This window comes from Chenopodium album, chromosome 14 (genome assembly GCF_948465745.1).
Source record: "Chenopodium album chromosome 14, dcCheAlbu1.1, whole genome shotgun sequence".
In the NCBI taxonomy this organism is placed as follows: domain Eukaryota; kingdom Viridiplantae; phylum Streptophyta; class Magnoliopsida; order Caryophyllales; family Amaranthaceae; genus Chenopodium; species Chenopodium album.
The window spans coordinates 33,922,910-33,936,348 of record NC_137847.1 but is presented as its reverse complement, the minus strand read 5'-3'; the positions used below and the strand labels follow the sequence as shown (position 1 = coordinate 33,936,348).

General features: G+C 39.5%; 1 non-coding gene across 1 annotated transcript; it reads right to left on the bottom strand.

The window, feature by feature from the left end:
- Positions 1-8,924: 8,924 nt before the first annotated feature.
- On the bottom strand, positions 8,925-9,031 carry LOC145580328 (small nucleolar RNA R71). Its single transcript, XR_014099393.1, has one exon. It is a non-coding gene; the product is annotated as a small nucleolar RNA R71 (small nucleolar RNA).
- Positions 9,032-13,439: the final 4,408 nt, after the last annotated feature.

Here is a 13,439-nt window from a genome sequence, read left to right as displayed (position 1 = left end):
TGCGTGTGAATTATGTTGTGCAACTTGAAAATGCAGAAAAAGCAAAAAAATTTCCATCATTTTTGTGGAGGGTATCGACTTTCTCTCGAAAAAGAAAGACGTGAAAAAAGGATGAAGTCTAGAGTGTTTGTGTTGGTGAAAAATGAAGTCTTTATTTGTACTTCCTAAAAAGGAAAGAAAAAGAATTAATCTAGCGATGGTGCATGTTGAATGAGCTTAATCAAATGTATGTATTGTGTTGTATCTCATGGTGAAAGAATTGTAACATCCGAGACTTTCTCAGTTGATGACTCGATGATGAAAGTATTTGGGTAACTTAGGCACGGAGGCTAAGCACTATTTATACTTTGTGATGCAATAATGATTATGATAACGAGTGAAGAATTATTCTAAGATGACAAGGCATGCTTTAAAGTTGTATCAAGATTTCATGACTAAGGGTTCCTAAAGGAAGGATAATTTAGCCATGTATGTGTGACGTGTGTGAAAGTGACACTACGGTTAGGCCGCAAAGGCTAATGATGTGGAAAATTATATTGAGAAGAGTCAAATGATGGTGATTCCTAGGCTGGGTAGGCTAATGAAGTAGGGATAAAGCCCCCAAGTTTAGCTCTTAATGGATAGGGATGAGCATTGGAGATCCCTTGATATGATCATGTATGAATGTAAATATGAATGAATGAATTTTATTACGGTCACACCCCAATGTGAGGTTGCCTACGTATCCGTTAGGAATCAGGCCAATCGTAGCTCTAGCCGAACCTCACACAAGTGTGTGTATACCTCATAAAGGTCTTTTGAAGGGTTGTAATGTGGTTAGGCTAAAGGTTGAAGAAGAAAGGATAAAAGCTCAAGACCCAATATATGCCCCCAAGGTGTGCAACCTTTCATTTGAATCTTTGTACTTGTATGCTTGAGGTTTCTCACTTTTGAACACTTTTTCCTTTATTTTTTACTCTCTCTCTCTTTTTTGCTTTTACATTTTCTTTTTCGAGATTTGTATTTAAATCTTTCTTTTTATTTTGGAATAAGTGTGGGAAATCCCGATCATGCAGTCTATCACTCACTTGGCATTCACGTTTCTCAGGCACGGTACCGAGCACTCGATAAGAGACGCAATTTGAGATATGTTCATATCAAAGATACGTTCATATCAAATACATTGGACACTTGCCCTTTTGCACACTTTTATTGCTACATGATTTTTTGAACTTTTGAAACTTTGGTAAAAATCACTCAAGCTTTTGTATTTGGAAATTGCATAAGTTGCACACCATCCCATCCCATCCCAAGGTTAGGTAGATATGGGTTGAAAAAAAGAAAGATTAATTGTTATACAAGGCTCAAAGTGGTTTATCAAGAAAGGAATTATATATTTGAAAAGGTGAAGGTGATATGATGTGGCTACAAGAGGTGCCTCAAATTATTGTTATACCTTGTGCTTACCTCAAACCATTTCTTGCTTCATTTTTGAGTGAATTACATTTGTGCTTAATTCTTGAGCAATTTCTTATGCATATTCTTGAATAATGATAATTGTAAATGAATTGCTCATGAATTGCTTTGCTTCTTGTAGATGGCTCCTATCCGTCAAAAGAAGCGTGCTAGATCAAGTTCAAGCAAAGCTAGGCACGTTGTTCCACCTCCTCCCGAGTTGGTAGAAACATACGACGTTGAATTCTCTAAGGAATTACATTGGGATCGGTTCAAGCAACTATCCAAGCGGAAGCTCAAGTCAACAAGATTCTCTGATTAAACAACAACCAAGCTACTTGGAATTGATGATGACGTTCGCTACCTCGCCAAGAACCTCGGTCTCTTAGAGTTCTTGGATTTAAGTGCCCCTACCTATGCTAGGGTGACCTTTGAATTTCTATCCCTTGAAGTGGTCCGAGAGACAAGTGGTGACTCCTCAAGGAATTTGACCTTTCAACTTTTCAATAATGATCATAAATTGTCGGAGTCACAACTATGTTCTTACTTCCGGTTTCCATGGGCCGTTGATGAAGACCATCTTATCTATCCGGCCAATGGTAGAATGACAAGTGACCATGGGTATGATGAGCAACGATGGTGGAGGCGTATCTCCGAAGAGGGGAAATATGAGCCTCAAACTTTTAAGTCCTCATCAATTATTCATTCGGATATGAGGTATTTCAACCGTATTCTCACATACGCCCTTTGGTCGAAGGATTCTTTGGGAGCCATCTCCCGAGAGGAGCTTTGTTGGCTATGGATAGCCGACCAAGAGTCGCATGAGATAGAGCTCGTGGATTTCACGCAACACTTGATCAATCGGTTCTTAGACATTCGTGATGGGCTTAGCCTTTCGTGAAGCATCCAAATAGGAGGGATGATCTCTATCCTTGCTCTTTGCCTCAATGACTCTTATAAGGATTTGTTATGCGAGCTCCCTCCTATAATCGACCCTCGGGAAAGGACACTTTCTCATTTCCTCAATGTCTACGCCCTTGTAAACCAAAAATTCATTGATCGTACCAAGAGACATAATGTTTTCATATGGAAGGTATCCCGAGTGAAGGATTGGTTCTTGATTCCAAGCAAGGAGGCTACTAACCGCAAAACGAAGAATGATTCTTTGACTTGGAGACCTCCAAGGTGCAATATTGACCCCTCTCTTCAACGGAAGACGAACCATACAAGAACCGCCTCCAATGATGCTCTCTCGACGAACTTCCAAGCTTTACCCCCGGTTGAACGGGGAGGTACTCCTATCCCTCCTTCTATTTCTACTTCTACATTTGATTTATCTACTGTTCATGCCAAGCTTGACTCCATTGCTAATGTATTGTGTTCCATGCCTTCGGGGCAAAATTCATCTCTTGGCTATGATTTTCATGCTAATCTATTGTATGACTACCATGTGAGGAGGGGGGAGATTGAACCTCACTTGAACTACCCATACCTCCCGGTTTAACAAGGACCTATCCCTTAATGGGAACCCTTTGACCCTACCGTGGGTCCTAGACCTTGTTACCCCTATTGGGAGGGTCCTCATATCCCTCCTAGTGCTATCATGGGCACCACCCCGGCCATTACGACTATAAGCGGCCCGATGGATGCGATTATACATATAATCCCATTAACCCTATGCCTTTTCCGGACCTTGAGACTTTTGGTAGGTGGGGTAGGTCGGGTGAGCCAGTCTTAGATGATCGGTCTCATTTCTTTGCGATTAATCGAGCTAGGAGGGAGGGAAGGTTAAGGGGTAAGGCTCCCGTGGAGGTGAGCAAAATGGCTAGCTCAAGTCATGTTATGGAGACCGGTGAGGGGAGTTCCCATTCGACCCCTTACCATAGTGCGGAGTGAGACTATCATGACTACCCCCCTTTCTTATGTGCTTTATATGATGTTCTCTTTTGCCTATATGTTATTAGGTTTAGAGTTTGGGGGGTAGTTCATTTTGAGCTTGGGGGTGATTTATGTTGTTTTTGTGCTTCACCATTTCCCTCCTTGCTTTTGTAGTTCACTCTTGGTCTCTTTTGCTTCTGGTATTGATCATTGTGTATCTCTTACTTCCCTGATGATGATGATGATGATGATGATGATGTACTTCTGCTGATTTCTCTGTCCAGTTCTTGGTATTGTTGTTTGTTTTGCTGATCGTTGTCTGATGTGTATCTCTGCTTCTTTATGATTATGCTTCCTGATGATGATTGTTGGATATCTTGTTTCCTAACTCTGCTTCTATCTGATGATCCTATTTCCTAATTTCGTTACTTGACCCTATTCCAATGCTATCATATATTGTTTTTTTTTCCTTATTTGCATACATTTTCTCTTTTATATTTTTCTTATCTTTTGTATTGAAGTTACTAACAATTTTCTTTGTATATAGTCCTTTTCTTTCTCACCTTGCTTCGTTGCTTATGCTTTGGATATTGATGTTTCATTAAGGTTCTCTTTCACTTTGTTTGATGTAGCATAGCTTCAACGCCCAGTGAGATCCTTCTATTATTCTTCTTTTTATTTTCCTTTCTTAGATGCTTAGTTTAGGTTTAGATTAGGAGAAGTTGAACAGTTCGAGGATGTTTGCTTTTTAACACTTTAGTGTGTTTGGGAACATTGGCGTTGTGGCTGAATGTTCACTTGTTTGTCGATTGGGACTTATGTGTTAGCTTACTTCCTTGTTGCATTTCTACTTCTCCTTTGCTTTTCTATTTTTCATTTTATATCTTTTTGCACATTTTCTATTTTCTTATAGTTTTCCTTTTCCTTTTTGTTTCCTTTTTCTATTTTCTTCTACATTCCTTTTTGTATTTTGCTTTCATATGTTTTGATTTTAAACTTTCCTTTTCTTTTATAAGAAAAAAAACAGAAAAATCATAAAAATTAATAAAACTACTAAAATCACAAAATAAGTTTTGAAAATAAAATTAAAATGTTTTTGAGGCATTGCTTTTCTTTCTTAATAATTTTGCTTTTGCTTTGGACTTAGTTTCACTTGGGCTTGCACATTGGCTATCATTCTTCCTAAGAACAATGGTTTGCACGGTTTGAGAGTATCTTTGGTTGACTCTAGGATATGACATGCTAAGGTAGTCGTCTAGAACTATTGGGACCTTGAAACCGAATTCTCTTATTTTTGAAAACTCGCAGTTGTTCCCCTTTGGTTAATTTGAAGCTTTTAGTGAGTTTTTGCCACATCCTTGTGAGGTTTCATAGTTTTCAAGCCTTTTTCAATTACTTGTATGAGCGGCATGGATCCTTGACTATTGCGGACCTAATCTTGAATCTTGATTCATAATTCTCAAACACGAGACTGAACCATCTAGGGAGGACAAAAACATCTTTTCGGGGTGGTAATTTTTTCTTTTCTAGGTTAATCTTCTTTATTTTTAGTTCTAAGGTTCACATTTGCCTAGTTGCTAACCATTTGAGCCTTTTCCCTTCTTTTCTAGCCACTTTTTTAGAGCTTTGTGCCTTTTGTTTCTTTTTGTTCCATTTTTGGTTTTTGTGAAGCAAATGATCATGTTCTTGGAGATTGTGGTATATGAGTTTGGATATTGGTTCTTATTTGTAAGCAAGCTTGTGTTTTGTATATCTTGTGAATGATGTCAAGTGAATAAATGTAAAAGTCGTTCAAAGTTAAAAAAAAGGCAAGGACAATCAAATGCAAAGTTGAAAAAGCCGTCCATAGTTAAAAGAGGCGAGGACAATGAATAATGTGAAAAATGAAAACTTGAAAACTTGAGAAAGAGCAAAGCAATTTCATTTAGCTTAGGAAAAATTGAAAAAAGTGAAAAATGAAAAAGTTCAAAACATTTTGATGTAAACGTTTCTCCTTATTTTAAGCATTGAGGACAATGCTATTTTCTAGCTTGGGGGGGGGGGGGGGGGAAGCGTCTTACGCTTTTTGTATATATGATTGAGGTTATAGCTTTGAATAAGCTTGGGGGTGTTAGTTTGTTTTTGTTTGGTGACCACTTGGTTTTGGTGTTGAAATTTGGCCAATCTTTGCTTCACAACTTAGTTGTACCACCAAATTCTAAATTTTAAGCCTACCCTCAACCTTTTGCCCTTACGTTACAACCTTTGGGAAAGCCCTTTTGGCTTAGTGGTTGAGTCTTATACCGAGGGAGGGCATTATGAGTTAAAGCCTAAGGAGAGGGGATGCAAAGTCAAGATGTCGAGAAAACCTCAAATCTATTGTTTTTCCGGTTCCTTCGAGGAACTATAGAGATACTTGCTAAAAGAATATTTGAAGCCAATTGGGAAAATGTTGTAAAATTATTTTTAGATGAAAGTGAATTACGTTTTGGTAGTTCTCTATACTTAGCATGTCCTATGTTTCAATCAACCCTCGATATCTTAGAACGTTCTTACCATAGTTGTTTTAGAAAGTTTGATATCCTCTCGTGTTTTGATCATGTGCAAAAGTCCATTGTATAAGCACCTCTTTTCCTTTTAAGTTTTAATTTTCTCTTTTCTCTTTTTATGCTTTGCCTCCTTTTACTAAAGAGTTATGGGTTAATCTCTTAGGAAACCCTTATGAGAGCATTATTCGTCCTCTAGAGCGATCTAGAGGTTTAAATGGCTTGTCAATTGTTGCTAAAATGGATCGTGATTCCTACGAAAGTGAGTTAGTGTACATCCTTCTATTCTCTAGTCTTTCTCGTTTCTTGCTTGCCTAAATAATGTCATCATCTTCCTTTAAGTTTGATTTTGTTTTGCTCGAGGACGAGCAAAAGTCTAGCTTGGGGGAATTTGATGAGTGTCATCATCATCCGTTTTTTTTGTTGTTTTATTCATTTCTCAACGATTTCTCTCGCTTCTTAGTTTCTTTGACTTGTTTTGTAGGTGTGTTGAGTTTCCCGAGATTGGATTACCAAGGAGGAAGCTCGAGCGCATTCAAGGAGGTTGATGGAGCTAAGTTCGAGAATCCAAACATGCAATTCAAGCTAGCTCCGCAAGCACAAGGACCTTGGAAGCAATGCTTTGGCTCGAAGTGTTCAAATGCTTGGAAGATAAAGGAGCTGCCCTTCTCACGAGCATCGCCTAAGGTACACCAATGATAGGGATGCTCGGGAGCACGAAGATCGATCGAGCAAGCGAACGAGGCAAGGCCACGAGCACCAAGCAGGGGTGCGCGCGCGGCATAGGTGGTGCGTGCGCACAGACCCAGCTGTGCGCGCGTGCAGCCTGGGTGGTGCGCACGCACCACAAGCCTTGATCCCCTTCGCTTGATTTTCTAATTATAGCTTTTGACTTTCTTTTTTTCAGTGGGGGACGACTTATTTTGTACTTGATGCTTATTTTCCAGAAATAGTAGAGAGAGTGATGAGCGTCATTTATGGCGCTCAAAAGAATAAGATTTAGGTTCATTTTCTTTATTTTCTTTCATCATTTTCATATAATTCTTTTAGTTTTATTTGATTTTCCATTTCTTATAATTCACTTTAGTTCTCGATTGGTGTTTACGAGTTTTTCATATTTTAGTTGATAATTCATAATTTTAGTGTTAGTTTTACCTTGCTACGCTTCCTCTCTTTGTTTTAATTGTGTTTTGTAGGTGAATAATCAAGTCAATTTGCTCATTTTGGGAATGCCATGTTCGCGGGCATCATCTCGAGTGCACTGATGATAGGGATTCTCGGGAGCGCGGAGTTTGATCAAGCAAGTGAAGGAGCCAAAGCCTATGCATCGCACAGGGGTGCGCGCGCGCGGCACAGGGGTGCGTGCGCGCATACCCAGCTGTGCGCGCGCGCGGCTGGGCTGTGCGTGCGCACGGCCTGTGCGGCCCTCTTCGCTCGATTTTTCTTATTTTTAGGTTTTGACTTTCTTTTTGGAGGACGATTTAACTTTGTACTAGAGAGAGAATTTTTCCAGAAATAGTAGAGAGAGAAGCTTAAGATTTACTTGTTTGTACTTGAATTTGATCTTAGATTTCAATTTAATTTTGAAATTCCTTCTTCAATTCAATGAATGTTTGTAAGATTTCTTTCCCTTATTTACTTTTAATGCAATTCCTTCTAGTTTCTTGGATTTTGATTGAGATTACATTCCTTGTTTTAGAAATTGTTGATTGATTGATTTTCTTTTTATTTAGCTTTAAATGAATATGAATTTGATTGAATTTGTTTTGTTTCTTAATTCCACCATGTTTAGTGAGTAGATTAGTTGCTAGGGAGAAGGGGAAGCATGCTTAATTGATGATTTTTGCTAGTTGATGATGCTAAATTGATTTGAATGGTGCAATTAAATTGGTTGACATAGTTGTGCGTGTGATTAATTAGATTAGGAGTGATCAACCTATAAGATTAATCTAGATTGCATTGCAAATTTCAATGACATGAACCCTTGATTTGAGAATTGCTTTAATTGATTGAATTTGATTGTGATTTCCTAGCTAGCCATTCATAGTGATCCCTAGCTTGGCTTATAGGAGATAGCCCTTGAATTCCTTTGATTGCAACTATTGTTTGTCCTTTGCAATGTTTGAATTGATTAAGTGATCTTTCAATTAGCATAATCATTGAGCTTGCATGTGGAACCCATATCCCTAGTGTTTAGTATATTGAATTTCTCGATTCATCTAGATTTCTTGATACCTTCGTTACCAACCGCATCTTCCCACAAACTTCGAAGTAGCTTGACATAGGCTATAGCTTACACCTATTCATTCCCTTGGGTTTGAACCTTGACTTACCATATACTCGTATTAGGTTGGTCGAGTGTTTATAAATTTTCTTTGGCTCTAGGAAAGGGTAGAGGACGACCTACATTTTCCTCGTGTAAAAAATGGCGCCGTTGCCGGGGACTGATATTGGTGCTTTGTTATAGTTGTTGAGTCTATTTCACCATTAATTGAAAATACAAAAAGATTTTCTTTAAGGCTACATTTGTAGTCGTGCTACTAACCATTTCTTTTGAGATTTTATGTATAGAGCACGTGATCATTCACTAGTGCCATTTGATCCGGAAATTGAGAGAACTATTGCAAGGTTGAGGAGTGCTAGACGATCTTTGAGCCTAGCATTTCAAGTGAAGAAGAGCCACAACAAGAAGAACAAGCAAGAATGGGAGAAAATCCGAGGGTGGCATTGAAAGAATTGGGGATTCCCGGTGCATATAGATTTGAGAGTGGGATTGCTCCACCTGCAACACCGGGAAATGATTTTGAAATAATACCGGCAATGATCACTTTGATAGAGAGGCGAAAATTTAGTAAGGCCAAGCATGAAAGCCCACTAAACCATCTTAAGGAGTTCAAGAAGTATTGCAATACTATCAAGGTGAACGAAATTTCCCAAGAATTCATCCGCCTCAAGCTCTTTCCCTTTTCTCTCATAGATCGTGCTTTGGAATGGCTAGACAAGGAGGTAAAGCCGAATTCTCTAAGGACATGGGACGAGGTCACCATGGAATTTCTATCCCGTTTCTATCCTCAAAAGAAAACGGCGGAAGATAGAGCTTTGATTCAAGGTTTCAAGCAAAAGCCAAATGAAAGCCTCTATGAAGCATGGGAGAGATACAAGGAGTATCAAAGAGAATGTCCTCATCACGGAATTCGAACTTATAAAATCATTCAAATTTTCTATGGAGGTCTTAGCCCTCAAGGAAAATCATGTTTAGATGGAGGAGCCGGAGGTCCTATCATGAACAAAACGGAAGAGGAAGTGGTGGACATAATTGAGGACGTAGTGAGGTATTATAGAGATTGGCAAGATGGAGAATGAGAGTCAACTAGCAAGAGTAGCTCTTCGGTGTACTCAGTTGATCATCTAAATGCAATCAACAATCTATCCTTTCAAATGACGAACTTGGGGAAGGAGATGTCCGCTATCAAGGCAAAGTTGGAAAGTGCTACCTACCAAGTTTCAAGTCTTCCCTCCCAAACTAAGGGGAGAGGTACGTCTTCTAATTCTCAACCCCTTCCTTCTTCTAGTAACATGCCTAGTGGATGCTTGTTTTGTGATGATTGTGGGTCGTATGAGCATGATGTTTCTAGTTGCCCTCATGCATGTATGGATGTTTGTGATGATCAAGATGGAAATGTGAATGAGCATGTGAACTATGTGTCAAATAATCATGATTCTAGGTTTGAGAATCAAAGAGGTCAATGGAATAGGAATTACAACAATCATGGCAAATTTGACAACTATAACCAAGGTGGTGGTTATAGAAACCAAGGGAACCAAGGTTCTCGAGGTAACTATAACAATCAAGGTTATAGTAGCCAAAATCAAAACCAAAATTATGGTAATCCAAACCAAGGTTATGGGAATCATAATCAAGGAAGTGGTAACCATAATCAAGGTTATGGTCAAAATCAAAGTAGGGGTAATTGGAACAATCAAGGTAGAGGCAATTTTCAAAACAATGCTCAAAGAGGCCCTCCACCCGGATTTGCTCCAAAGGCCCAAAATGATAATTCCTATGTTCAATCCTCTTCTTCTTCACATAGAACAAATTTGGAAGACATCATTGAAAATCAAACAAAGTTGTTGAACACTTACATGACCGTAAGTGATAAGAAATTTAATGAAATGATGACTCATAATAAGATGCTTGAAAATCAAATTTCTCAACTTGCTAATGCTTTGAAAGACCATGCTAGTCCTTCTTCTTTACCTTCCCAAGGCCTAGATCCTAAGAGACCGGTTAATGCTATTGTCATAAGGAGTGGTAAGATCCTTGAGGAGAGTTTGCCTAGGATGAGTGAGACTAAAGAAGGCACAAAAGGGGCTTTGGTTGAAGATGAGAGAAATGGTGCATCTTTGAGTGAGGTTGAGATTGAGAAGACTAGTGAGGTGAGAGTGGAGAAAGAGATTGTGAAACTTAAGCTTCCTTATCCACAAAAATTCATGAGACACAAGTTAGATGAACAATTTGGAAGATTCATAGACATGCTTAAGAAACTTCATCTCTCTTTACCATTTACCGAAGTTGTCACCCAAATGCCCAACTACGCAAAATTCCTCAAAGACATTTTGAGTGGTAGGAGAACATGTGATGGTGCAGAGACGGTGAACTTGACCGAGAATTGTAGTGCTATCATAATGAACAAGATGCCACCTAAGCTAAAAGACCCCAGAAACTTTTATATCCCTTGTGCCATTTATAAAATGCAAATTGAGAATGCCTTGTGTGACCTAGGAGCTAGTGTTAGACTTATGCCATACTCGGTGTACCAAAGACTTGAGCTAGGAGAACTCTTACCTACTAACATCCCTTTGCAATTGGCCGATAGGTCAATTAAATTCCCTAAGGGTAAGGTAGAGGATGTTCCTTTAAGGGTCGGGAAATTTGGTATTCCGGTGGATTTTGTTGTGCTTGAGATGGATGAAGATGCTAATATCCCCATCATTCTAGGGAGACCATTCCTTGCTACTTCGGGTGCTTTGATAGATGTAAAAAGTGCTAAAATTTCGCTCAAAGTAGGGGATGAAGTGATAGAATTTGATTTGAATGATAGCATGAAGTATCCAAGTTCTTCTCTAGAAAATTGTATGTTAATTGATTCTCTCGATCATGTTGTGTCTTCCATGCATGAGCAATTGCTCACTTCTAACGATGCTCTTGAGAATGTTTTGTTAAATAAGGAGAAGATAGGTACCCCAAACAAGGAGATGGGTTTATATGAAGATTTGCTCAATGGAAGCTTTGAGGATGATGAAGGGAAAATGTGTTTGAGCATTTCTAGCCAAAAAGCGTTGCAAGTGGCAACATCGAAGGAAGATAAAGGTGCTCCAATGGTTGAGCTCAAACCCCTTCCATCACACCTTAGGTATGAATTTTTAGGACCCAACTCCACTTTTCCCGTGATTGTTAGCTCTTCTTTGAGTGAGCATCAAGCTCAAAAGTTGTGTGCTATTTTGAAAAAGCACCGAAGTGCTTTGGGTTATACCATTGATGACCTCAAAGGTATAAGCCCCGCTTTATGTACACATCACATAACTCTTGAGGAGGGTGCTTTACCTTCTATTGAGAGGCAACGAAAGCTACACCCCCAAATGGGAGAGGTAGTGAAAAAGGAGATCACCAAACTTTTGGATGCGGGAATCATATTCCCCATTTCTAGTTCTAGGTGGGTTTCTCCCATTCACGCTGTCCCAAAGAAGGGAGGTATGACCGTCGTTCAGAATGAGAAAGGTGAGCTCATTCCGACGAGGACGGTCACGGGATGGAGGATGTGTATAGACTATAGACGTCTAAACACATCAACAAAGAAAGATCATTTCCCCCTTCCTTTTATTGATCAAATGCTTGAAAGACTAACAAGGCACAAGTTCTATTGTTTTCTTGATGGTTATTCGGGATTTTTCCAAATCCCTATCCACCCGGATGACCAAGAGAAAACAACCTTCACTTGTCCAGGTACATTTGCTTATAGGAGAATGCCATTCGGCCTTTGCAATGCTCCCGTGACATTTTAAAGATGCAGCGCATGATGAGTATATTTGGAGATATGTTGGAAGAGGAGATGGAGGTTTTTATGGACGACTTCTCCGTAGGAGGTGTTTCATTTGAGGCATGCCTTAAAAACCTTGAAAAATGTCTTGCAAGGTGTGAAAAGGTGAACTTGGTCTTGAATTGGGAAAAATGTCACTTCATGGTAGAGGAAGGCATAGTCCTTGGCCACAAAATCTCTCATAAGGGGATAGAGGTGGATAAAGCTAAAATTGAAGTCATTGAAAAGCTTGCACCTCCGGTGAACGTAAAGGGAGTGAGATCTTTCTTAGGGCATGTCGGGTTTTATAGAAGATTCATCAAGGATTTCTCGCTCATTGCAAAGCCTCTTTATGATCTTCTTCAAAAAGATGCCGGCTTTGTGTTTGATGATAAGTGTTTGGAGGCATTCAATAAGTTGAAGAAAGCTCTAATCTCTACTCCTTTTGTTCAAGCTCCAAGATGGGATTTACCATTTGAGTTGATGTGTGATGCAAGCGATTCGGCAATAGGAGGTGTTTTGGGTCAAAGAGTGGACAAGAAAGTTCATGTGATCTATTATATGTCCAAGACTCTAAATGGAGCTCAACGGAATTACACTACAACGGAGAAGGAATTTTTTGCTGTGGTTCATGCTTTTGAGAAGTTCCGTTGTTATCTACTGGGTTCCAAAACCATTGTCTTCACGGATCATGCGGCTCTCAAGTATCTTTTTGCCAAGAAAGAGTCCAAGCCAAAGTTGATTCGGTGGGTTCTTGAGCTCCAAACCTTTGACATTGAGATTAGGGATAAAAGAGGAGCGGAAAATGTTGTGGCGGATCATCTTTCTCGTTTGGAAGATTTTCAAATTCAAGATGATGGTTCTCCAATTGAGGATAGAATGCTTGATGATTTTTTGTATGCTATTGAAGCAAGGGAACTCCCATGGTTTGCCGATTTAGTGATCTTTCTCGCATGTGGGGAGTTTCCTCCTTCTTTTTCTAAGAATCAAAGAAAGAAGCTCAAGAGAGAGGCAAGGCATTATGTGTGGGATGATCCCATCTTATACAAGCGTGGGGTCGATGGTTTACTTAGACGTTGTGTGCCAAACGAATAAGTGCCTAGTGTCTTGAAAATGTGCCATTCGGATCCAAGCGGGGGCCATATGGGTGCCTCTAAGACCGCCACTAAGGTCCTTCAATACGGATTATGGTGGCCACATCTCTTTAAGGATTCATGGGGCTTTGTCAAGACATGTGACCGATGTCAAAGAGTTGGGAACATCTCCAAGAGAAATGAAATGCCTCAACAACCCATACTTGAGTTGGAAGTGTTTGATGTGTGGGGTATTGATTTTATGGGACCATTCCCCTCATCTTTCGGAAATCAATATATTCTTGTAGCGGTCGATTACGTGTCTAAGTGGGTTGAGGCCATTTCCTCCCCAACTAATGACCACAAGGTGGTTATGAAGTTGTTTAAGAAGATAATCTTTCCAAGATTTGGGGTTCCCAAGGCGGTGATAAGCGACAACGGTTCTCATTTTA